General features: G+C 51.3%; 1 long non-coding RNA gene, 1 other non-coding gene and 1 pseudogene across 2 annotated transcripts; 2 read left to right on the forward strand and 1 right to left on the reverse strand.

Moving 5' to 3' along the window:
• The first annotated feature begins 1746 nt into the window (after window positions 1-1746).
• On the forward strand, window positions 1747-22233 carry LOC113877136 (annotated as a pseudogene).
• On the forward strand, window positions 7981-8441 carry LOC113877137. Its single transcript, XR_003506697.1, has 2 exons — window positions 7981-8070; window positions 8272-8441. It is a non-coding gene; the product is annotated as an uncharacterized LOC113877137 (long non-coding RNA).
• On the reverse strand, window positions 10862-10968 carry LOC113878719. The gene has a single exon (XR_003507134.1). It is a non-coding gene; the product is annotated as a U6 spliceosomal RNA (small nuclear RNA).
• Window positions 22234-24177: the final 1944 nt, after the last annotated feature.

Consider the following 24177-nt stretch of genomic DNA (forward strand, 5'->3'; position numbering starts at 1 on the left):
TCCCATTCTGACCCCTCCGAGGGCTTGCTGGCTGCTTCTCAGCCTCTTATGCCGGCTCCTTTGCCTTTACCATGCCCACCAACCTGCTCAGCCCCACACATGGGCATCTTCTGGACTCTGGCCCTGCTCTCCTCTCTCCCCTCTGCAGAGTCCTCTCTGGGTGATCTCAGGCTTCCTATCTCTGTGCATTAGTCGCTCAGTTGTGTCAACTCTTGGCCACCCCATCGACTGTAGCCCGCCAGACTCCTCTATCCATGGAATTCTCCAGGCAAGAATACTGGAGTGGGTGGTCATTTCTTTCTCTGGAGAATCTTCCCAACCCAGGGATCAAACCTAGGTCTCCCATATCGCAGGCAGGTTCTTTATCATCTGAGCCAGTGACTACCTTTTATTGTTTGACACAAATCTCTATTTCTAGCCTAGAGGCTGTCCTCTGGCCCTTGAAACCTATAGACCCAATGGCCTTTTTTCTGGGCATCTATGATCAGGCTTCCCACAGGAACCTCACCTCAAGCTTGTTGGAATCCTCCTTCAACTTGCTGCTCTTCTTGTAGGTCCTTCTTCTGGAGAAGGCCCCTCACCCTCCCAAGTCACCCAATGGAGACCTGGTATCCTTGTGTCACCAAAGAGTCTGTATCCTTTCTCACACACCCACCCAATCAGACACCATGTCCTGCCAACACCCCCGGCCACATTGCTCAGATTCCTCACTTCTTCTCTGTCCTGGAGGTCACTGGCCTCATCTGACCCTTTGCCTCCTGTCGCTGTCCTCACTTCTGTCTTTGACACACTCGGTGCTCTCTCAGCATTGAAGCTGGAGCTGTACCCCTGGGGTGCAGATCAGAGTACAGTGACCAGGGCATCCAGAGCGGTTCCACTGGCCTCATGGGGACTCAGGGACAGCAGGCAGGCTCAGGCAGCACGTTCTGGGGCCCAGCCTGGGGACTGGGGATGGCACCTGGCTCCCAGGGATAGAGTCACCTTCAGCACATTCACATAGGCTGCGAGCAAGTTTGTCCAAAGGGAAATAAAACTTACTGGAAGAAGCAGGATGTGTAGCTCCTTTCCTCTGAGTAACTGTCCAACAGAAACACCTTCAAACAGTTGTTTATGGTGTGTGATATGATGATTGTGAAGCCTGGTTGACACGAATTCAGAGGAAGCAATGTGACAGCAAGACGCTTCTAGAGAAGGTGGGCAGAGGGGCACCTTCTGCTATATCAGTTCCTCTTCAAGGTCAGGCCAAAGCTCTCCCTCCCACTCCCTGATCATCACTGCCTCTCCTCTTGGAAGGAAATCATGACCAACCTAGATAGCATATTAAAAAGCAGAGACATTACTTTGCCAACAAAGGTCCATCTAGTCAAGGCTATGGTTTTTCCAGTAGTCATGTATGGATATGAGAGTTGGACTGTGAAGAAGGCTGAGCGCTGAAGAATTGATGCTTTTGAACCGTGGTGTTGGAGAAGACACTTGAGAGTCCCTTGGACTGCAAGGAGATCCAACCAGGCCATTCTAAAGGAGATCAGTCCTGGGTGTTCTTTGGAAGGACTGATACTAAAGCTGAAACTCCAATACTTTGGCCACCTCATGCAAAGAGTTGACTCATTGGAAAAGACTCTGATGCTGGGAGGGATTGGGGGCAGGAGGAGAAGAGGACAACAGAGGATGAGATGGCTGGATGTTATCACCGACTCGATGGACATGAGTTTGGGTGAACTCTGGGAGCTGGTGATGGACAGGGAGGCCTGGCGTGCTGCAATTAATGGGGTTGCAAAGAGTCGGACACGACTGAGCGACTGAACTGAACTGAACTGAGGAGACCTGGGGATCCCCACCAGGGTGGACATTCTTGATCTGTGATTGGTAACACTGGTCAGGACAAAAAGTGTTCCTCTTGACAATGTGTTCTAAGCTGGGAGGAAACACCATCATTTATCAAAGGATCCAGAATGAAGTTCCTGGGCTGGAAAGGCTTGCCATGGGGCCAGGGCCGGGTTTGACCTCAGATTCTGTCCACCCCTTTATTACAAAGTCTACATGAACCATTTCAAACTGAGACAGGCTAGGGCCAGAGACCCTGTACTGGAGTGCTTACACTTGGCACCTGGACAGATATCTCCTTGAGCAACAGAATACAACCTGTAAGAGACTAAAAATATCTGCAAGCACTGGGCAGTCCGGGCAGTTATGAACAATGAGACACAAAAACACAGGAATGTATTGCTGCTTCTGAGGTGAAAGGAGAAGAGCAGGGTTGGGCGTGACCCCTGCACACAGCACCACCAAAGGGGTGGGCAGACCACCGAAGCCAGCCCTCAGTCCGCTCCACGGATCTGCCCCCACTCTTACTCCACTGAAGGAACCAGGCCACAGAGGGCAAGCAGGGAACCTGTGTTTTGTTCTTGCTCCTTCCTGCTGCAGCTCGAGTACCAGTTAACTCTCATTTGATTTACTGCACCGGCCTCTTTATCAATTCAATTGATGTAAGAGTCTGAGGCCCCAGGTTGGTCACAAAATGACCCGTGTGTGGAATTTCCATATCAAAATAGAGCTGGTTGCAGAAGCAGCTGGTATCTGGAGAACCTGACCTTTCTCAGGTTGATTTCCCTGGTTTCACATGTGCCCAGACTTCTGTCTTTCTGCCATGCCTACTTTGCTTAAGACCCACACACTGCACAAGCCCTCCTGACCTGATCTCTTCTGCTGTCCCACCAATTCCTGTCTCCACCTCACACCCAATGCGCTGACCTTGGCCATTTCCTGCCCATGCCAAGTGCTTCAAGTACTGATTCTTCAGTTTCTTTGCACCTTCTGATCCTTTTGGCTGGGATGTACTGTCTATTCTCCTCCAGAAAACATACTCTGTTTGCAATGTCATCTAAGGTGACTTCTGGGGAAAGCGGTGTTGAACATGTCCAGTTTGGAAAGGACTTTCCCCCAGTTCACTAGGGAAGCATGTCACGTGTCTGGAACCTCAGTCTCTCCTGGTTCCCACAGGACTTGGCTGTACAGAAGATGGTGTCTCCCCTGCATCACCTGCCCGACAATGGAGATGACTTTGTTCTCTGCCTCTGCAGCATTCTGGAAAAGGGTTTCCTGGGGATGAAGGTTGCGGACAGCTAGGTTAAATTCACAGCCAGGGTATTATGCACCCTGACATCTGATGTGGTCCTTCAGTTCTGCTCAAGGGGTGGGGGTCTCTGTAAGCTGCAACTTCCCACCTCCTCCAGCTTCTGAATGGATTCACTCCCCTCAGACTCTCCTCTAGTGACTCCGGGAGCTCAGGACCTCCAAGATGTTGACCTGGCTCTGCTCTTCAGCCCCCTAGCTCCCTACAGGTGATTGGTGTTCTCAGTATGACTCTCCAGGCTCCTATGTGTGCCATTAGGGTTCTGGTTGCTGCATGGGAGCCCTCATCAGAGGGTTTCATGGACTAGAGGAAGGAAGATGGAATCTGGCTGGCTGGATGAACACAGGGGAGTTTTGCTTGCAGCCAAGTAGCAAGGAGCAAGGTTCCATCAAGAGAGTGGAAAAAGAGCTCCGAGACACATCACTTCTACCGCTTCCTCCCTCCAGCTGTGTCTCCCACACCCATCCCTCCCCCATTTTGTTCCCCAACAGTGAAGCTGAGTGTTTGATTTGAAACAGGAGGACAGAGGCTGACATGGGCCACTTAAAATTCAGGTTATAACCTCAGCTGCATCTTCTGAGCCTGGCCTGATCACTGCCCCGCCCCAACCTCCAACCACTGCCACTCCTCTTTCCTCGGCTGTTTGTCCTTAGTGTACATATAACGCGTAGACCCGAGCACAAGTCAAAGACAGGAACCTACAGACACTGAAGGAGGCACTGTGCACCCAGTCCTGTCGGTCTGTCCATCATGCATGCTGCACTCCAAATCACGAGCCTGAAGACAGCCAGAGCTTTAGCGATGTTCATCTTCATTTTTCTGTCCTTGTGGACTCTTCTGGTGATGGGCAGGGAGGAAGGTGGTGTTGGGAGTGAGGAGGGCATTGGGAAGCAATGTCATCCCAGCCTGCCTCCCCGCTGCCCCTCCAAATCCCCCAGTGTCCAGCCCTGGACACACCCCGAACAAAGCCAGCTGTTTGCAGACCTGAGCCAAGAAGAGCTGACGACTGTTATGAGCTTCCTGACCCAGAAGCTGGGGCCAGGCCTGGTGGGTGCACGCCAGGCCCGACCCTCAGACAACTGTGTCTTCTTGGTAGAGCTGCAGCTGCCCCCCAAGGCTGCAGCCCTGGCCCACCTGGACAGGGGGAGCCCCCCACCTGCCCGGGAGGCACTGGCCATCGTCTTCTTTGGCGGACAACCCCAGCCCAATGTGACTGAGCTGGTGGTGGGGCCTCTGCCCCAGCTCTCCTACATGCGGGATGTGACCATGGAGCGTCATGGGGGCCCCCTGCCCTATTACCGACGTCCCTTTCTTATCCGAGAATCCCTGGACATAGACTGGTTGATCTTCGACAGAGAGCTGCCCCAGGCTGCTGGTGTCCTGCACCACTGCTGCTCCTACAACCAAGGAGGAAGGAACCTGGTCATCTTGACCGCAGCTCCCCGTGGTATCCAGTCAGGGGACAGGGCCACGTGGTTTGCCCTGTACTATAACATTTCAGGATCTGGGATCTTTCTGCACCCTGTGGGGTTGGAGCTGCTGGTAGATCACAAGGCTCTGGACCCTGCCCAGTGGACCATCCAGAAGGTGTTCTTTCAAGGTTGCTACTATAAGAGTCTGGCCCAGCTGGAGGAGCAGTTTGAGGCTGGCCAGGTGAATGTGGTGGTGATCCCAGACGATGGCACAGGTGGGTCCTGGTCCCTGAAGTCCCAGGTGCCTCCAGGTCCAGCTCCCCTTCTACAGTTCCATCCTCAGGGTGCCTGCTTCAGAGTCCAGGGCAGTCAGGTGACCTCCTCATTGTGGACTTTCTCCTTTGGCCATGGAGCTTTCAGTGGTCCTAGGATCTCTTACATTCAATTCCAGGGAGAATGGCTGGCTTATGAGATCAGCCTTCAAGAGATCCTGGTTGTCTATGGTGGGAATACCCCATTCGCAATAATGAACCGATACATGGATCGAGGCTTTGGTATGGGCAAGTTTGCCACGCCCCTGACCCGTGGCGTCGACTGCCCCTATCTGGCCACCTATGTGGACTGGCACTTTCTTCTGGAGTCCCAAGCCCCCAGGACCCTACACGATGCCTTTTGTGTGTTTGAGCAGAACAAGGGCCTGCTTCTGAGGCGACACCACTCAGATGTGTTTTCTCACTATTTTGGGGGTCTTGTGGAGACAGTGCTGGTCTTCAGATCTGTGTTGACCTTGTTCAACTATGACTATGTTTTAGATGTGATCTTTCACCCCAGTGGGGCCATTCAAGTCAAATTCCATGCCACGGGCTTCATTAGCTCAGTGTTCCACTTTGGTGCTGCCAGAAGATATGGAAACCAGGTTTGGGAGAACACACTGGGCATCGTCCACACCCACAGTGCCCACTACAAGGTGGATTTGGATGTGGGAGGTAAGACACCCTGGGGGAGGCAAGGATTGCAGTAGAGGGGCCTGAAAGATTGGGGACGTCTTCGGGTGAGAGGTGAGAAGCAAGGGACACACTCAGTCTGGCCTTGTCTTTGGCTCCTACTCTGAAGCCAGGAGCAGGCGGACTCCAGGGGGGCAGGGCAGCTGCCTGACCAGCTCTCGCTCCTCCCTTCTCCTCTGAGAGGGGAAACCTGAGATCCATGGGCTCGGCTCCCTTCCATGATGATCAGGAAGCAGGACAGGGACGGTGACCATGGACCCCTGACCAGAGCATTTCTAGGTACCAGCTGGCCGTGACCCAGAGGAAGGAGACAGAGCCCAGCAGCTCCAGCGTCTTCAATCAGAATGACACCTGGACTCCCACCGTGGACTTTACTGACTTCATTAACAATGAGACCATTGCTGGAAAGGTCAGCTGACTGTGGGAGATGAGGGAGTTGTGGGGGACACAGAGATCAGCCCCACCTTCCCTTGAGGTGGGGGCCTGAAAGCCCGTGATCACCTGAAGGGCTGAGCTGACTCGTGCTTCTGTGCTTTTGTGGATCTGCTCCTTACCTGTGGAGGGAAACTTCCTAAGCTGGGAGTTCATCTGCAGACCCTGGCTGAGGCTCCAGCCTTTCCTCATGAGGCAGCAGCAGTTTCTGTCTCAGCTCTGTGGACTGAGTCCTTTAAGGGCCCCAGGATTCAGAAGGGCTGGAATGATCAGGGAAGACCACATCTCTTATATCTAAAACTTCTCTGCTTCTGTCTTCACCACTACAGGATTAATTTATTTTTATTTTTTTTAATTTATTTTATTTTAGATTTTTAGTATTTTTTAATTTATTTTAATTGGAGGCTAATTACAATATTGTAGTGGTTTTGCCATACATTGACATGGATCAGCCATGGGTGTACATGTGTTTCCCATCCTGAACCCCCCTACCAGCTCCCTCCCCAGCCCATCCCTCTGGGTCATCCCAGTGCACCAGCCCTGAGCACCCTGTCTCATGCATTGAACCTGGACTGGCAACCTGTTTCACATATGATAATATACATGTTTCAGTGCTGTTCTCTCAAATCATCCCACCTTCGCCTTCTCCCACAGAGTCCAAAAGACTGTTCTATACATCTGTGTCCCTTTTGCTGTCTCGCATACAGGGTCATCATTACCATCTTTCTAAATTCCATATATATTTGTTAGTACACTGTATTGGTGTTTTTCTTTCTGGCTTACTTCACTCTGTATAATAGGCTCCAGTTTCATCCACCTCATTAGAACTGATTCAAATGTATTCTTTTTAATAGCTGAGTAATATTCCATTGTGTATATGTACCACAACTTTCTTTTCCATTCATCTGCTGATGGACATCTAGGTTGCTTCTGTGTCCTGGCTATTTAAACAGTGCTGCGATGAACATTGGGGTACACGTGTCTCTTTTAATTCTGATTTCCTAGGTGTGTATGCCCAGTAGTGGGATTGCTGGGTCATATGGCAGTTCTATTTCTAGTTTTTTAAGGAATCTCCACACTGTTCTCCATAGTGGCTGTACTAGTTTGCATTCCCACCAACAGTGTAAGAGGGTTCCCTTTTCTCCACACCCTCTCCAGTATTTATTGTTAGTAGACTTTTGGATCGGAGAAGGCAATGGCACCCCACTCCAGTACTCTTGCCTGGAAAATCCCATGGATGGAGGAGCCTGGTAGGCTGCAGTCCATGGGGTCGCTAAGAGTTGGACGCGACTGAGCGACTTCCCTTTCACTTTTCACTTTCATGCATTGGAGAAGGAAATGGCAACCCACTCCAGTGTTCTTGCCTGGAGAATCCCAGGGACGGGGGAGCCTGGTAGGCTACCGTCTATAGGGTCACACAGAGTCAGACATGACTGAAGTGACTTAGCATAGCATAGCATAGCATAGACTTTTGGATAGCAGCTATTCTGATTGGTGTGAGATGGTATAAAGGATTAATTTCTAAATGTCAGCCTTTTCTGTCACCCACAACATGATCTTCCCTCCTCCATTCACCTCCTCTCAGTTACAGTTTGGGAACTATCGCAGAGTCAGGAGAGGTGTTGAAGTAGCCTGTGGGTGTCATCATTTCTCTTGGGATGGGTAGGCTGATGGCGATGTAATGGGAAATGTCAGAGATGGCAGTTGCAGGCTGGGATAGTGGAGGCTGGTGTTGCTCCTAATGTGAAGTTGATTTTTTATGCTGTGACTTCTGGGCTACTATGAAAACGTGTCTAAAACTTAAAACCCTCTTGAGTGATGGTGAGCTCCCAAAGTGAATCCTGTGGGAGGCAGAGGTGTCCTTAGCAGCGCCATGCCTTATGACCCTCTTTCTTCCCCTGCTAGGACCTGGTGGCCTGGGTGATAGCTGGTTTCCTGCACATCCCACATGCAGAGGACATTCCCAACACGGTGACAGTGGGGAACAGTGTGGGCTTCTTTCTGCGACCCTACAACTTCTTTGACGAGGACTCCTCCATCAATTCTGCTGACTCCATCTACTTCCGAGAAGACCAGGATGCTGGGTCCTGTGAGGTCAACTCCCTGGCTTGCCTGCCCCAGGTTGCTGCCTGTGCCCCTGACCTCCCTGCCTTCTCCCACGGGGGCTTCTCCTCCTAGGTGTTCCTTGGAATGGGGAATATGGCTGGGGCCCCAGGGCCAGGGAATGTGGGGGAGAAGAAGGGCTGGGAGCTGGGGAGTCTGTGCCCTCTTCTCCCTCTTCACCCTCCAGGGTCCTTTCTCTCCCTTGCCTTCCCTCCCTGCTGGGAGCATCCTGAGCCTGTGCTGCAAGAGACAGGGCCGTCTCAGCCCTGTGGACCCCAACCTGCTGGGTTCCTGTCACAGAGAGGAGAGGAATGGCCAGTGAGGAGCCTGGAATGATTATTAAACACTTCCAATCACTTCCTGGTTTTGATGTGTTTTGCTTTTTTATCCTTTTGTCTTTGGTTTTCTGTGCTCTCATAGCTTTTTAGGCCATTCCAGGTCTCTCCTGAGACTCCCCAGTCCTCACAATGGAGAGGAGGATGCGGGCTTTCTAAGGGGATGGCCGCCGAGAGGATTTCTGCCAGGACTGTGAATCCAGGAGTCCAGTTGGAAGGGGCTCTTTGGCCCTTGTTTCCTCTCATCCTGGTCCTCCTTCTTCTCTTCCTTCTTGCCTTGCCTTCTCCTGTTCTTACCTGTTCTTCTATCTTGGTATTTACCTCCTGGCCCTCAGCGGATGTTCCTCAGCTCTCATTTTTCAACTCTGGTCTCCTCTCCTGACTCTAGGCCTGTGGAAGTCTGAAAATGCAAGGGACATCTAGCTGAGAGGACACTCCCCATCTGTGTCCAGTGTCTGGAGGCTGCCCCTTCCCCAGTCCTGGGGCAATGTGTTTGTATGCCCTGTCTTGCATCCTCTTGCAGGAGTGGTCATGGAGACAGCAGCAGCTCTAGGGAGCACTTGAGGTGGCTTTGTGGGCGCAGCGGTAATGATGACTGGTCATTTGTGCCAGGTCTCTGTGTGACCTGTGGCCTCTGCACACTGCAGGAGCCAGTGGGGGAGGTTGGGTGGGCACCTAGGGAGCGAGGCAAGAAGACCTGCCATGGGGCCAGGGGTTGTCCAATCACGTGTGATCATGCAAAGGAGCCAGGGTGTCTGGGGGTGGAGCCTCCCCCACAGGCTGTCCCTCTGGAGATGTGGATGGAATAGGTCTGGATCCAGGGTGTCTCTACAAATATCCAGAGATTGGAAATAGTAGAACCGTCTTTCCTAGAAGATTCATTAACTAAATTCGAATACAGTTTTACAAAGCAATATTACATAGCTATAAAACCAATCATATTTCTTTCTAGAAATCAATCTTCTAAAGAGCAAGGCAAGATACAGAAGTGTGTATAGGGCACCACCTTTTGTGTTTTAAAGGAAAGATCATATAAATACATATTTTCATATCTTATAGATGCATATTCAGAAGACATGGGTGACAAGGGTTGCCTCTGGAGGGCATCCAGGTGGAAGGGACTCAGGAGGGGGACTTAGTATAAACCCTTTTAAAAGCTTTGAACCATATGACTGTATTATCTATTCATTTATTATTATTCAAATAATAAAAGGTCCCATACAAGACCTGACCAAAATCACTGCAGAGGGTGACTGCAGCCATGAAATTAAAAGATGCTTACTCCTTGGAAAGTTATGACCAACCTAGATAGCATATTCAAAAGCAGACACATTACTTTGCCAACAAAGGTTCGTCTAGTCAAGGCTATGGTTTTTCCTGTGGTCATGTATGGATGTGAGAGTTGGACTGTGAAGAAGGCTGAGCGCTGAAGAATTGATGCTTTTGAATTGTGGTGTTGGAGAAGACTCTTGAGAGTCCCTTGGACTGCAAGGAGATCCAACCAGTCCATTCTAAAGGAGATCAGCCCTGGGACTTCTTTGGAAGGAATGATGCTAAAGCTGAAACTCCAGTACTTTGGCCACCTCATGCAAAGAGTTGACTCATTGGAAAAGACTCTGATGCTGGGAGGGATTGGGGGCAGGAGGAGAAGGGGACGACAGAGGATGAGATGGTTGGATGGCATCACTGACTCGATGGACGTGAGTCTGAGTGAACTCCGGGAGTTAGTGATGGACAGGGGGGCCTGGCGTGCTGCGATTTGTGGGGTCGCAAAGAGTCAGACACGACTGAGCAACTGATCTGATCTGATCATCCTTTAAACTATTATAAGTTGTCTTTTCGGATAGGGTACAATGGGAGAGGATAAACTGTGTTGAGAGATGAGCCCAGGGACTCAATTTTCTCAAATATTTGAGACTCAGAGAAATAGGTGTGGTCTCAGGTGACCCCATGCTCTGGCTTTTCCAGTAGTCATGTATGGATGTGAGAGATGGACTATAAAGAAAGCTGAGCACCGAAGAATTAATGCTTTTGAACTGTGGTGTTGGAGAAGACTCTTGAGAGTCCCTTGGACTGCAAGGAGAGCCAACCAGTCCATCCTAAAGGAGATCAGTCCTGGGTGTTCATTGGAAGGACTAATGTTGAAGCTGGAACTCCAATACTTTGGCCGCCTGATGTGAAGAGCTGACTCATTTGAAAAGACCCTGATGCTGGGAAAGATTGAGGGCAGGAGGAGAAGGGGATGACAGAGGATGAGATGGTTGGATGGCATCATCGACTCAATGGACATGGGTTTGGGTGAACTCCGGGAGCTGGTGATGGACAGAGAGGCCTGGCGTGCTGCGGCTTATGGGTTCGCAGAGTTGGACACGACTGAGTGACTGAACTGAACTGACTGACTGACTGACTGATGACCTCTTTGCCTCTTCTTTTTTTTTTTTTTTAAATATGGAACGCTTCACGAATTTGCGTGTCATCCTTGCGCAGGGGCCATGCTAATCTTCTCTGTATCGTTCCAATTTTAGTATATGTGCTGCCGAAGCGAGCACTGCCTCTTCTCGTCTGTACGTCTCCAAGGGAAATGTTAAACCTCAGTCAGTCTCTCTTTGACTGTCTATGGCTCACTCTTCCTGTCTGTTTCTCTTCAAGGAGGGGGAATGAGAAGCAATGGGGAGGGGTGGCTTCCACCTGCTGGAAGCCCATGCAGGGCTGGGAGGTGAAGGACAGGAAACAGATTTTAGATGCTGCTCAGTTTCTGACCTGAGGGAGTCACATCCAGGGAGCTCACACACACAGAAGCTTCTGCTCCTTTCTGCATTGCTCCAAACCCGGGTTCCCTGCTGGGTCAACAGTAGATGGAGATGAATCAGTGAGCTGGAGAGAAGCTAGGTTTCAAAGAACAGGGAGAAAGACCTCAGTCAGGAGAGAGTGTGGCGGGTGGATGAATTTATAACACGACCCAAGGTGGAGGCCAGAGTGGCAGAGGACAGCGACTGAGGAGAAGGAGAGGTTAAAGACTGAGACAGAGGAGAAAAATGAGTGTTGGGGTCGCCGTGGTTCTGATACTGACTTAATGCCTTTTCTCTCTCTGACCTGAGTCATTGAACTTCTCCATAAGATTTTTATGCTGTTGTTTCTACCTCCTCCTGCCTTCTTTTTATGGTCAGTTGCATGACAGCCAGTGCTGGAGGCAAAGGAATAAAGGAATTTTTTCTTTTGGAATAAAGGAATGTGGTGTCAACCCCTCCCCTACCCGGGCAGAATAACTTGCAAGTCATTGCCTTGAAACCATGTCCAGACCAAGGCAGTGAGTGTTTACAAGTGGTGAGTGTGCGTGTGAGTGTGTCCGGATGGTCGCTCACAGCTTTGATGTGGAACAGGGACTGTGGTTGTGTCTCTCTACAGCTGGTCTAGGGATGACACCCCTGTCCCAGGCCTCAGTGGACATGTAGACCGTGAGCTTTCCAGCCCACTCAGGTCGGAGGCCTGCAAGGTGGACCTCCAGCTGGCCACCCCACCCACGCTCTCATCAAGACCTGAAGCTGGCTGGATTGTTGGCCTCAGACTCAGTGTCAAGACAAAGAAGGGAAGAGTAACGCAGGATGTCAGGTTCTGAAAGAATTCCTGTCCACAAGGGCACAAATTTTGGACTTGGGCCCATTGCCCTTGAGGAACTGAACTAGGGGACACCCAAGATGTCCTTACAGGAGGGCGATAACTGGGACTCCAGGAATGGAGACACAGGCAAACTGAGCAGCAGAAGCCTCGCCCTCCTGCCTTGGCTCTCCTCCTGCAGCCCCAAGGCAGGGCTCCCTCTGCGAGTGCAGGATAGGATTCCCACACGCGTTCGACAAAGACTTCCCCAGTGCCTCCTGTGTGCCAGGCACCTTGGGAGGCACCAGGGTACATTATGGAGTAAGACACAAGGTCGCCCCCAGGGGTGACAGTTGCAAGTCAAGAATCAATTACATCAGGGACTTTTTCAGGGAGGTGGGAGGAGGAAAAAGCAGGGGCTCCTAACCTGGACTTAGGGACTGGAGAAGGCTTCCTGAGGCACGAGATGTCTAAGCTGATGGATAGAGCTGGCCATAGGAGAAGGAAGTGAGTAGTGACAAGTTTCCAGGAAGCGAGAACAACATGTTCAAAGGCCAGGAAGTGACAAGGTAACACCATCCAAGTCCCCAGGTTCACTGACGGGTGTGTGGGCTGAGAGCAGAGCCTGGAGGGACAAGCAGGGGCAGAGAAGGCAGGTGCTTGCAATCCATGGTTCCCCTAAGAGAAATGGGGAGCCATGGAAGGATTCTAAGCAAGGGCGTGCCAGGGTGAGAGTTTCCTTTGCCCCTCCTGCAGTGGGGGCCCAGCATGTGAACCACTGGACCACCAGGGAAGTCCCAGAGCATCACTGTATTTAATGAACACTTAACACTTGGGAAAGTCAGTTGCTGATTAAAGTAAAATTCTACCCAAAAATAGTTCCCTTGGTGCTTTGTGCACTGATGGGATAATTGCTTAGATGATCCTTGTAAACTTTATACAGAGCATGGTGGGATGGGAGAAAATTAAACCCCTAACAAAAAAAATAAAAGGTTTCTTGGCTCTCCCTGACAGTTTCTTTGACTGGATTTGACAGTGAAAAATGGGTTCATTACCTCTACAGACTCTTTACCTGTTTTAAGGGAAACCCACTGCTCCTGGCCCCCTCCAGAAGGTTCTCTCTCAGTTATCCACTCCTCTCTCTGAACTGTAAATATTTCCCTTTTAATTGGCTCTTAACTCATCTCACTTAAGTCGAATCCAGGACCCTGCCTCTCCTGGGGGGTGTCTTCCCTGGGTCTGTTCCTTCCAGGCGCCCTCCTCCAAGGAGAGCTCTCCCTTTCCAGAGTCAGCTTCCCCTCCCCCTGAGTCCCTCCTCATCCCATTCCCCTCCCTCTGCTGATGCAGAAGCCACAGGCCCTTCCAGCCACTACTTTCTGGACCTCTGGGTGGCCTTGGTCCGCTCTGACTAGTCCATAATGAAAACTTTTGCCTGTTGTGACCTCCTCACATTCTGACCCCTCCGAGGGCATGCCGGCTTCTTTTCTGGATCCTGTGCCGGCTCCTTTGCTTCTGCTCCACCAACCAGCCTGCTCAGCCCCACACCTGGGCATTTTCTGGCCTTTGGCCCTGGCCCTCCTCTCTCCCTTCTGCACAGTCCTCCATGGATGATTGCAGGCTCTCCCATATTTAATGATTACTACTTGTTGTTCGACCTAAATCTCAATTTCCAGCCTAGAATCTGTTCTCCCATCCCTGGAAACCCATAGAGACAATGGTCCTTTTTCTGGGCATCTGTGCTGGGGCTTCCCAGGAGCATCTCAACCTCAAATTTATTGGTTTCCCCCTTAACCTTGCTGTTCTTCTTGTAGGTTCTTCTGATGAGGAAAGCCCCTCACCCACTCAAGTCACCTGATAGAGGAAATTCCTTGGCAGTCCAGAGGTTAGGACTCCTCCCATCCCCTGCAGCCGTCACAGGGTCCATGCATGGTTGGGGAACTAGGGGCCTACAACTTGCAGTGTGGGACCAAAAAAAGAAAAATCCATATATAACCAAGTCACCGAATGGAACTGTGTCTTTGTATCATGGAAGACACTGCGCTCCTTCTCGCCCACCCACCCAGCCAATCAGACACCGAGTCCTGTCAGCTCCACCCACCACATTGCTCAGACCCTCCCTTCCTCTTGTCCTCCAGGTCACTGGCTTCAGTCTGGCCCTTTGCCTCCTGTCCGGTGTCATGATCTCTGTCTGTCCCACATCCAAGCCCTGCTCGGAACCACAGTCAGAGCTGTGTCCCCAGATTGCAGATTGGAGTGCAGTGACCTGCGTGTCCTTCCGCTGCTAGACCGGGCCTCCGAGCAGAAGCTCAGCTCAGGCACCGCCTCCTGGGGCCCAGATCTGGGGGTTGGAGATGGGCTCTGGGTCCCAGGAATCAACTCACCTTGAGCATAGTCACAGAGGCTGGGGCAAAGTTTGTCCAAAGGGAAGTAAGACCTAGTGAGGGGAACAGAACATGTCGTCCTGTCGCGTAAGTAATTCTCCAAGAGACTCCATTATTGTTTTAGGCTGGCTGACATGATGATTGTGAAGCCTACGATGAAAGGACATCAGAGGAAGCGATGTGTCAGCAGGACACTTAGAGGAGGTGGGCAGGGGGCACCTTCTTCTATATCAGTTCCTCCAGCAGGTCAGGCAGAATCTCTCCCTCCCGCTCCCTGAGCATTACCCACCTTCCCTAGGAGACCTAGGATACCCCAGCAGAGTGGCTCTTCTTGACCTGTGCTTGGTCACACTGGTTGGGATTAGTTTTCCCAAGCACAGGGAAAGCATTATCCATCCTCTTGATGATGTGTTCTTACCGAGGAGAAGAGGCCATCACTTACAACAGGATCCAGAATGAAGTTCTTGGCCTGGAGAGGCTGGCCTTGTGGCCAGGGCTGGGTGTGCCCTTAGACTCTGCTCCTCTTAGTACAAGGTCTGCATGAACCATTTCAATTTCAGAGACTGGGGCTGAAAACCCTTGACTGGGGTGCTTGCACTGGCACATGGACAAATGTCTCCTCAAGCAACAGAATACAGGGAAACTGTAAGGCATTAAACATACCGGCACGGAGCAGCAGCAGCTGGGGCGATCGTGAACCATAAGATACAGAAAGAGCACAAGTGTACTGCCACTTCTGAGCTGCCAAAAGCAGAAGCAGTGTATTGGGCACTATCTCTGCACACAGGACCACAAGCAGTTGGGTGGACCACCTAAGCCAGCCCTGGGGCCCACTCTGCGGATCTGCCCCCACTCTTACTCCACTGAAGGAACCAGTCCACAGAGGGCAAGCAGGGAACCTGTGTTTTGTTCTTGCGCCTTCCTGTAGCAGCTTGAGTACCAGTAAGGCCCTGCCTCAATTCCTCCTCTGGCCTCTTATCAATTCTACTAATGGAAGTGTCCTAGGACACAGGTTGGTAACAAAATGACCCGTGTGTGGAATTTGCATATCAAAATAGAGCTGGTTGTAGAAGCAGCTGGTATCTGGAGAACCTGACCTTCCTGGGGTTGATTTCCCTGGTTTCACATGTGCCCAGATTTCTGTCTTTCTGCAATGCCCACTTTCCTTAAGACCCACATACTGCACAAGCCTTCCTGACCTGATCTCTTTTGCTGTCCCACCGACTCCTGTCTCCACCTCACACCCAATACGCTGACCTTGGCCATTTCTGACCCATGCCCAGGCTGTTTCAAATCTGTACCTTTGCACGTTCTGATCCTTTTGGCTGGAATGTACTGTCTATTCTCCTCCAGGCAAACACACTCTGTCTGCAAGGTTATCTAAGGTGCCTTTTGGGGGAAGTGGTCTTGGAGGTGGGCAGGTTGGAAAGGATTCTCCCCCAGGTCACCAGGGAAGCATGTGCCATCTCTGGAACCCTCAGTTTCTCTGGTCCTGTCAGGACTGGCTGCACAGAAGATGGTGTCTCCGGCACATCACCTGCCTGAGAATGGAGGTAGCTTTGCTCTCTTCCTCTCCAGTATTCTGGAAAAGGGTTTCCTGGGGATGAGGGTTGTGGACAGCTAGGTTAAGTCCACAGCCAGGGTTCCAGGCACCCTGACCTGTGATTATCCATCAGTCCTGCTCCTGGGGAAAGGAGGGGGTCTTTCTTACACTGACTGCTCCCCCTACTGCCTGCTCCCCTCCAGTGACTCAGGGAGCTCAGGGCCTCCACGATGTTGAACTGGCTCAGCCCTCAGTTCCCCAGCTCCCTATAGGTGCTTTGTGTTCTCAGCATGACTCTGCAGGCTCCTGTGGGTGCCTGTAGGATTCTGGTGATGGGGGAGCAGAGGACAGTGATGAGGGCTTCCCAGTCTAGAGGAAGGAAGGAGTGAATCCTGCTGGAGGGTTGTGCTCAGGTGTGATTTGCTTACAGCCAGGTAGCCAGGAGAAAGTTTGGGCCTGGAGCAGGAAGGAAGAGCGCAAGGACAGTCCCTTTCTGTCCCCGTCAGATCTTCCTCTTCTGTCTCCAGCTGTGTATTCAAACCCAGCTCACCCCCACTTGTGCTCCAACCTTGAACCTGAGTGCTTGATTTGGAACAGGAAGACAGAGGCTGACATTGGTCACTTAAAATGCAGATTCCTACCTCAGCCCCATACCCAAACTGAATTAACCACTACCCCCACCCACCCTCCACTCCCTGCCAACCCTCTGCCCTTGGCTGCTTGTCTTGAATGTACCCTTCATGCCATCACCCACAAGACCCACCCAGAGCCAGGAACTTCGAGACACTAAGGAGGCATCATTCACCCAGTTCTGTCTGTCTATGTGTCTATCTTTCATGCTGTATTCTGATTCAAGAGCCTGAAGAGTCAGGAGTTTTAGCGATGTTCATCTTCATTTTTCTGTCCTTGTGGACTCTTCTGGTGATGGGCAGGGAGGAAGGTGGTGCTGGGAGTGAGGAGGGAGTTGGGAAGCAATGTCATCCCAGCCTGCCTCCCCCCTGCCCCTCCGCATCCCCCAGTGTCCAGACCTGGACACAGCCTGACCGGAGCCAGCTGTTTGCAGACCTGAGCCGAGAAGAGCTGATGGCTGTGATGTTCTTCTTTACCTAGAAACTGGGCCCAGACCTGGTGGATGCAGCCCAGGCCTGACCTTCAGACAACTGTGTCTTCTCAGTAGAGCTGCAGCTGCGCCCTTCCGCCAAGGCTGCAGCCTCCGCCCACCTGAAAGCGAGCCCCCCACCTTCCAGGAGGCACTGGCCATCGTCTTCTTTGGCAGAGAACCCCAGCCCAATGTGACTGAGTGCTGGAGACAGTGCTGGCCTTAGGTCTGTGTCCACGATGCTCAACTCCGACTTTGTGTGGGATATGGTCTTCTGCCCAGTGGGGGGCAGAAGTTTCTCTGGTCCTGTCAGGACCTGGCTGCACAGATGATGGTGTCTCCCCCACATCACCTGCCTGAGAATGGAGGTAGATTTGCTCTCTTCCTCTGCAGTATTCTGGAAAAGGGTTTCCTGGGGATGAGGGTTGTGGACAGCTAGGTTAAGGAAATTTGGCATAGAAGTCAAATTCCATGCCACAGGCTACATCAGCTCAGTGTTCCTCTTTGGTGCTGCCCGAAGATATGGAAACCAGGTTGGGAAACACACGCTGGGCCCCATCCACACCCACAGTGCCCACTACAAGGTGGATCTGGACGTGGGAGGTACAACACCCTAGGGGAGGCAAGGATTCCAGTGGAGGGGCTGAAAGACTGGCGACATCTTTGGGTGAGAGGGGAGGGAAGCAGGGGACACACTCAGTCTGGTCTTCTCTTTGACCCCAACTCTGAAGCCAGGTGCAGGCAGAGTCCAGAGGGGCAGGGCAGCTGCCTGACCAGCCCTCCCTCCTCCTCTCCCCCTTAGCACCACCACCCACCCCCAGGACTGGAAAACTGGGTCTGGGCTGAGAATATGGCTTTTGTCCCTGCGGCAATACCCTGAAGCCCTGAGCACTAGATACAGAGGGTGCATGTGACCCCGAAACAGCTGGAGACCGAGGAGCAGGCTGCCTTCCCCCTGAAGGGGCCTCCCCTCACTACCTGTACCTGGCCAGCAACCAGAGCAACAAGTGGGGGCACCCTCGATGCTATTGCATCCAGACAGTCAGCTTTTGGGGGGCCACTGCCCCAGAACAGCTCCATGGAGAGAGCTTTCAGCTGGGGGTGGTGGGTGATGTGTATTGTTGGAGGTGGGTAGATTAGATGAGAACAGCATGTTCAGTTCAGTTCAGTCTCTCACTCATGTCCGACTCTTTGCCACCCCATGAATTGCAGCACGCCAGGCCTCCCTGTCCATTACCAACTCCCGGAGTTCACTCAAACTTGGGTCCATCGAGTCAGTGATGCCATCCAGCCATCTCATCCTCTGTCATCCCCTTCTCCTCCTGCCCCTAATCCCTCCCAGCATCAGAGTCTTTTCCAATGAGTCAACTCTTCGCATGAGGTGGCCAAAGTACAGGAGTTTCAGCTTTAGCATCAGTCCTTCCAAAGACACCCAGGACTGATCTCCTTTAGAATGGACTGGTTGGATCTCCTTGCAGTCCAGGGATCTCAAGAGTCTTCTCCAAAACCACAGTTCAAAAGCATCAATTCTTCGGCACTCGGAAGGGGCAATTGGGAACCCAGTTCAAATTCTATACGAGGTGACGTAAGAGCACAAAGCATTTCCTTTAGGTTATCAAAAGGCCTACAGTAGATAAATGGTCCTCTTGGAAGGCTAAAGCCCAGGCAGATAAGTCTTTCCTGTTTTCCTGATGCTGTGAAATCCAAAGGGATCAACAGGAGAAGGCCATGAAAAGATGTTGGGCTCAGGTCAAGAGAAAAGAAAGATAAAGGAAAAGATCACCCAAGTACTGTATCTTAAAAAAAAAAAAAAAGGTGTTTGGCTACTCAATAGGTGGGATGTGGGATGTGCAGGAAGCCGGCTGCACACTAGGGTGACATCACCGTGATGGTGTGGATGAGCTGGGAAGCTGAAGTCCATGGGATCGGCTCCCTTCCATGATGATCAGGCAGCAGGACATGAGAGAGTGACCATGGACCCCTGACCAGAACATCTCTAGGTACCAGCTGGCCGTGACCCAGAGGAAAGAGACAGAACCCAGCAACTCCAGCATCTTCAATTAGAATGACCCCTGGACTCCCACTGTGGACTTTGCTGACTTCATCAACAATGAGACCATTGCTGGAAAGGTCAGCTGACTGTGGGAGAAGAGGGAGGGATGGGGGGCACAGAGATCCCTTGGCGGGGGGCCTGAAAACCCGTGATCACCTGAAGGGCTGAGCTGATTCCTGCTTCTGTGCTTTTGTGGATCTGCTCACTATTTGTGGGGGGAACTTCCTAAACTGGGAGTTCATCTACAGACCCTGGCTGAGGCTCCAGCCTTTCCTCGAGAGGCAGCAGCTCTCTCAGTCTCTGCTTGTGGACTGAGTCCTTTAAGGGCCCCAGGATTCAGAAGGGCTGGAATGACCAGGGAAGACCACATCTCTTATACCTAAAACTTCATTTCTGTCTTCACCACTAAAGGACTAATTTCCAAATGTTGGACTTTTCTGCCACCCAAACCTGATCTAACCTCCTCCATTCTCCTTTCTTCAGTTACAGTTTGGGAACTCTCCCAGAGTCAGGGGAGGTGCTAAAGTAGCCTGTGGGTGTCATCATTTCTCTTGGGATGGGTAAGCTGATGGCGATGTGATGGGAAATGTCAGAGATGGCACCTGTAGGCTGGGTCATTGAGGCTGGTGTTGCTCCTAATATGAAGTTGATTCTTTATGCTTTGACTTCTGGGCTACTATGAAAAAATGTTTAAAGATTTAAAACCCTCTTGAGTGATGGTGGGCTCCCAAAGTGAATCCTGTCTTTAGCAGCACCAGGGCTCATGACCCTCTTTCTTCCCCTACTAGGACTTGGTGGCCTGGGTGACAGCTGGTTTCCTGCATATCCCACTTGCAGAGGACATTCCCAACATGGTGACAGTTGGAAATGGTGTGGGCTTCTTACTGCAACCTTAAAACTTCTTTGACTTCTACCCCTCCATCACTTCTGCTGACTCCATCTACTTCCACAAAGACCAGGATGCTGGGTCCTGTGAGGTCAACTCCCTGGCTTGTCTGCCCAAGGATCCTGCCTGTGCCCCTGATCTTTCTGCCTTCTCCCACGGCGGCTTTTCCAGAACTCGGTGTTCCCGGGGATGGGGAATGAGACTGGGGCTCCAGGGTCTGGGAGCGTGGGGAGAAGGGCCAGGAACTGGGGAGCCTGTGCCCTCTTCTCCCTCCTCACACCCCTGGGTCCTCTCTCTCCTCCATCGTCCTCCCTTGCTTACCGCCTCGCTGGGGTCATCCTAAAGCTATGCTGCCTGAATCAGGGGCTTCTCAGCTCTGTGCACCCCAACCTGCTGGGTTCCTGTCCCAGAGGAGAGGAACGGTCAGCTGAGAGGCTGGAGTCATGGTTACACGTTTCTACAAGACTCCTCGGTTTGGTGTTTTTCATTTTCTTTTCTTTTGTCTTTGCTTTCTGCTTTCCCCAAATGGTTTTAGGCCATGCCAGGTCTCTCCTGAGACTCCCCAGTCCTCACTTGAGAGGAGAGGAAGCGAGGTCTCTCTGGGACTGGTTGCCTAGAGGCTGTGGGCAGGGTTCCTGGCAGGCTTGTGAATCCAGGAGTCCAACTGGAAGGGGCTCTTCGGCCCACGTTTCCTCTCATCCTGGTCCTCCTTCTCCCTCTTCCTTCTCGCCTCACCTTCTCCTGTTCTTACCTATTCTTATCACCTGGGATTTACATCCCAGCCCTGAGGAGATGTTCCTCAGCTCTCACTTTCCAACTCTGGTCTCCTCTCCTGACTCTAGGCCTGTGGAAGTCTGAAAATGCAAGGGACATCTAGCTTGAGAGGACAGTCCCTGTCTGTCTCCCTGTGTCTGGGAGCTGCCCCTTCCCCCAGTCCTGGGGCAGGGTGTTTCCCCACAGTTCTTTCTGCCCATTTGTATAGGCCTGTCTTGCGTCCTCTTGCAGAGGATGCTCATGGAGACAGCAGCAGCTCTAGTTAGCACTTGAGGTGGTTTGTGGGTGCAGTGGTAATGAGGAGTGATCATTTTGTGCCAGGTGTGTGGTGTGACCAGGGTCCTCTGAACTTGGCAATAGCCAAGATGGGAGACTGGGTGAAAGCCAAGGGTGAGAAGCAGAAAGACCAGTCACACCATGCCATGGGCCCAGGGGCGGACCAATCATGTGTGAGCATGCAAATGAGCCAGGGCCTCTGTGGGTGGAGCCTCCCCCACAGGCTGTCCCTTCAGGATCCGGTGTCTCTCCACAAATGTCCAGAGATTGGACATAATACAACTGTCCTTCCCTAGAACATTTGTTAAGTAAGTTCTAATACGGCTTGACAAAGCAATACTCCGCAGCTGTAAAACTATATCTTTTCATAGAAATTACTCTTCTAAAGAGTAAGGCAATGCACAGAATTGTGGACCAGTCCCCTCCATTTGTGTTTTATGGGGGAGGATCATATAAATCCATATTTTCATATCTTATAGGTGCATATTCAGAAGACATGGGTAACACTGGTTGCCTCTGTGAAGAGGAACCAGGAGGTAGGGACTTGGGAGGGAGGAGACTCGATACTACATATCCTTTTGTACATTTTGAATTTTGAACCGTGTGACTGTATTGCCTATTCATTTATTATTATTCAAAAAATAAATGGGGCTAAATAGATTCTGACTTCATTCTTTAAAGTAACTTGTCTTTTTCTTGCCTGGAAAATCCCATGGACGGAGGAGCCCGATAGGCTACAGTCCACAGGGTGGCAAAGAGTCGCACACGACTGAGCAACTTAACTTTCAGGGTAGGGGAGGGTACTGTGCCCAGGGACTCAATTTTTTCAAGTGTTTGAGACCCAGAGAAATGGCTGTGGCCTCTGTGCTTAGTCAGTCAATCATGGCCAGCTCTTTGTGACCCCATGGACTGTAGCCTACCAGGCTCCACCATGGATGGAATTCTCCAGGTAAGAATACTGGAGTGTATTGCCTTTTCCTTCTCCAGGAAATCTTCCTGACCCACGGAGAGAACCTGTGTCTCCTGCATTGCACAGAGGTGTGGCCTCTGGTGACCCCTTTGCCTCTTCTTGCCTGTATATCTCCAAGAAAAAATGTTAAATCTTAAGAAATTTCTTTTGCTGTCTCTTGCTTACTCTCCCTGTCTGTCTCACTTCAAAGAGGGGGAATGAGAGCCTGCTGGAAGCCAAGGTAGGGCTGGGCATTGAGGGACAGGAAACAGATTTCAGATACTGCTCAGCTTCTGACCTGAGGGAGATCATATCCAGGGAGTACAGAAGCTTCTGCTCCCTTCTGTCCTGCTCCAGGCCCAGGTTCACTTCTGGGACAAAGGTGGATGAAGTTGAGCTGGACAGAAGCTAGGTTCCAAAGAACAGGGAGAAAGCCCTCAGTCAGGAGACAGGGCCAGTGCTGGGTGGGTGAATTTATAACACGACCTGAAGTGAAAGTCAGAGTGACAGAGGACAGAGATGGAGCGAAAGGAGAGGCTAAAGACTGAGACAGAGGAGAAAAATGGGTGCTGTTGCCGCTGTGGCTCTGATACTGACTTGATGCCTCTTCTTTCTCTGACTTGAGTCATTGAACTTCTCCACGACGTGCTTTTGCTGTTGTCTCCACCTCCTCTTTGCTCCTTTTTATGGTCAGTTGCACAATAGTCAGTGCTGGAGGCAAGAGGAAGAAAGAAATGCGGTGTCCACCCCTTCCCCAGCCTGGTTGAATATCTTGCAAGTCATTGCCTTGAGTCCCATGTCCAGACCAAGGCTGTGAGTGTTTGCAAGTGGTGAGTGTGCCTGTGAGTGTGTGTAGATGCTTGCTTAGAGCTTTTTTTAAAAGTTTCTTGTCAGGGTTTTTTGTTTTGTTTTCGTAAATATTTTTCTTCCTTTCTTTGGCTGTGCTAGGTCTTAGTTGTGGCATGAAGGACCTTCAGTCTTAGCTGTAGCATGTGGGATCTAGTTCCCCAACCAGGGATCCAACCAAGGCCCCTTGCCCTGGGAGCAGGGGAATGTTACCCACTGGACCGTCCGAGAAGTCCCAGAGCACTGCTATATTTAGGAGCACTTACCACCTGGCAGGTTCAGTTACTGAATAAGGTCAAATCCCAGCCAAAAATCGGTAGTAGTTTGTGTGGTGATGAGATATTAATAATTGTGTAGAAGATTCTTGTATACTTTACACAGTGCTTGGTGGGTTTGGAAACAGGGAATACCCCTAACCAAATAAAAAAGGTATATGAGGTCCTGCTGACAGCTTTTCTGAGAGACTTATCAGTGAAAATCGGCTACCAACTCCAGTATTCTTGCCTGGAGAATCCCATGGACAGAGGAGCTTGGTGGACTACAGTCCATCAGGTCGAGAAGAGTCGGATACGACTGAATCTTAGCACAGCACATATCAGTGAGAATGGGCTCGTTTATTCTACAGCCTGTTTACTTGTTTTAAGGGGAAACCCACCCCTCCAGCTGCTCCCAAATGGTTCTCTCTCAGTTATCCAACCCTCTCCCTGAACTTTTTATCTCTCCCTCTTGACTGGCTCTTGACTCACATCTCGTTAAATCTCTGCCAGGACCCTGAGTCTCCAGGACAGGGTCTTCCCTCAGCTTGTGCCTCCCAGATGCCTTCCTCTAAAGAGAGCTCTACTTTTCCTGGATCAGCTTCCCGTCCCCAGCAGGCCCCAGATCCCCAGTTTCTCCTTATCCCACTCCCCTCTTACTGCTGATGCAGAATGACAGGCCCTCCCAGCTGATACTTTCTGGACTCTGGGTGGCATTGGTCCTTCTGACTAATCCCTACTGAAAAGTCTCACCTGTCGGGACCTCCTCATATTCTGACCCCCCTGAGGGCATGCCGCATGCTTCTCAGCCTCTTATGCCGGCTCCTTTGCCTCTGCTCTGCTTACCAAGCTGTTCAGCCCCACACATGGGCATCTTCTGCACTCTGGCCCTGCTCCTCCTCACTCCCCTCTGCAGAGTCCTCTCTGGGTGATCTCAGGCTTCCTATTTTTGTGCATTAGTCGCTCAGTTGTGTCCAACTCTTTGCCACCCCATAGAGTGTACCCTGCCAGGCTCTTCTGTCCACGGAATTCTCCAGGAAAGAATACTGGAGTGGGTGGTCATTTCTTTCTCTGGGGAATCTTCCCAACCCAGGGATCAAACC

Source organism: Bos indicus x Bos taurus, chromosome 19 (genome assembly GCF_003369695.1).
Source record: "Bos indicus x Bos taurus breed Angus x Brahman F1 hybrid chromosome 19, Bos_hybrid_MaternalHap_v2.0, whole genome shotgun sequence".
Lineage (NCBI taxonomy): Eukaryota > Metazoa > Chordata > Mammalia > Artiodactyla > Bovidae > Bos > Bos indicus x Bos taurus.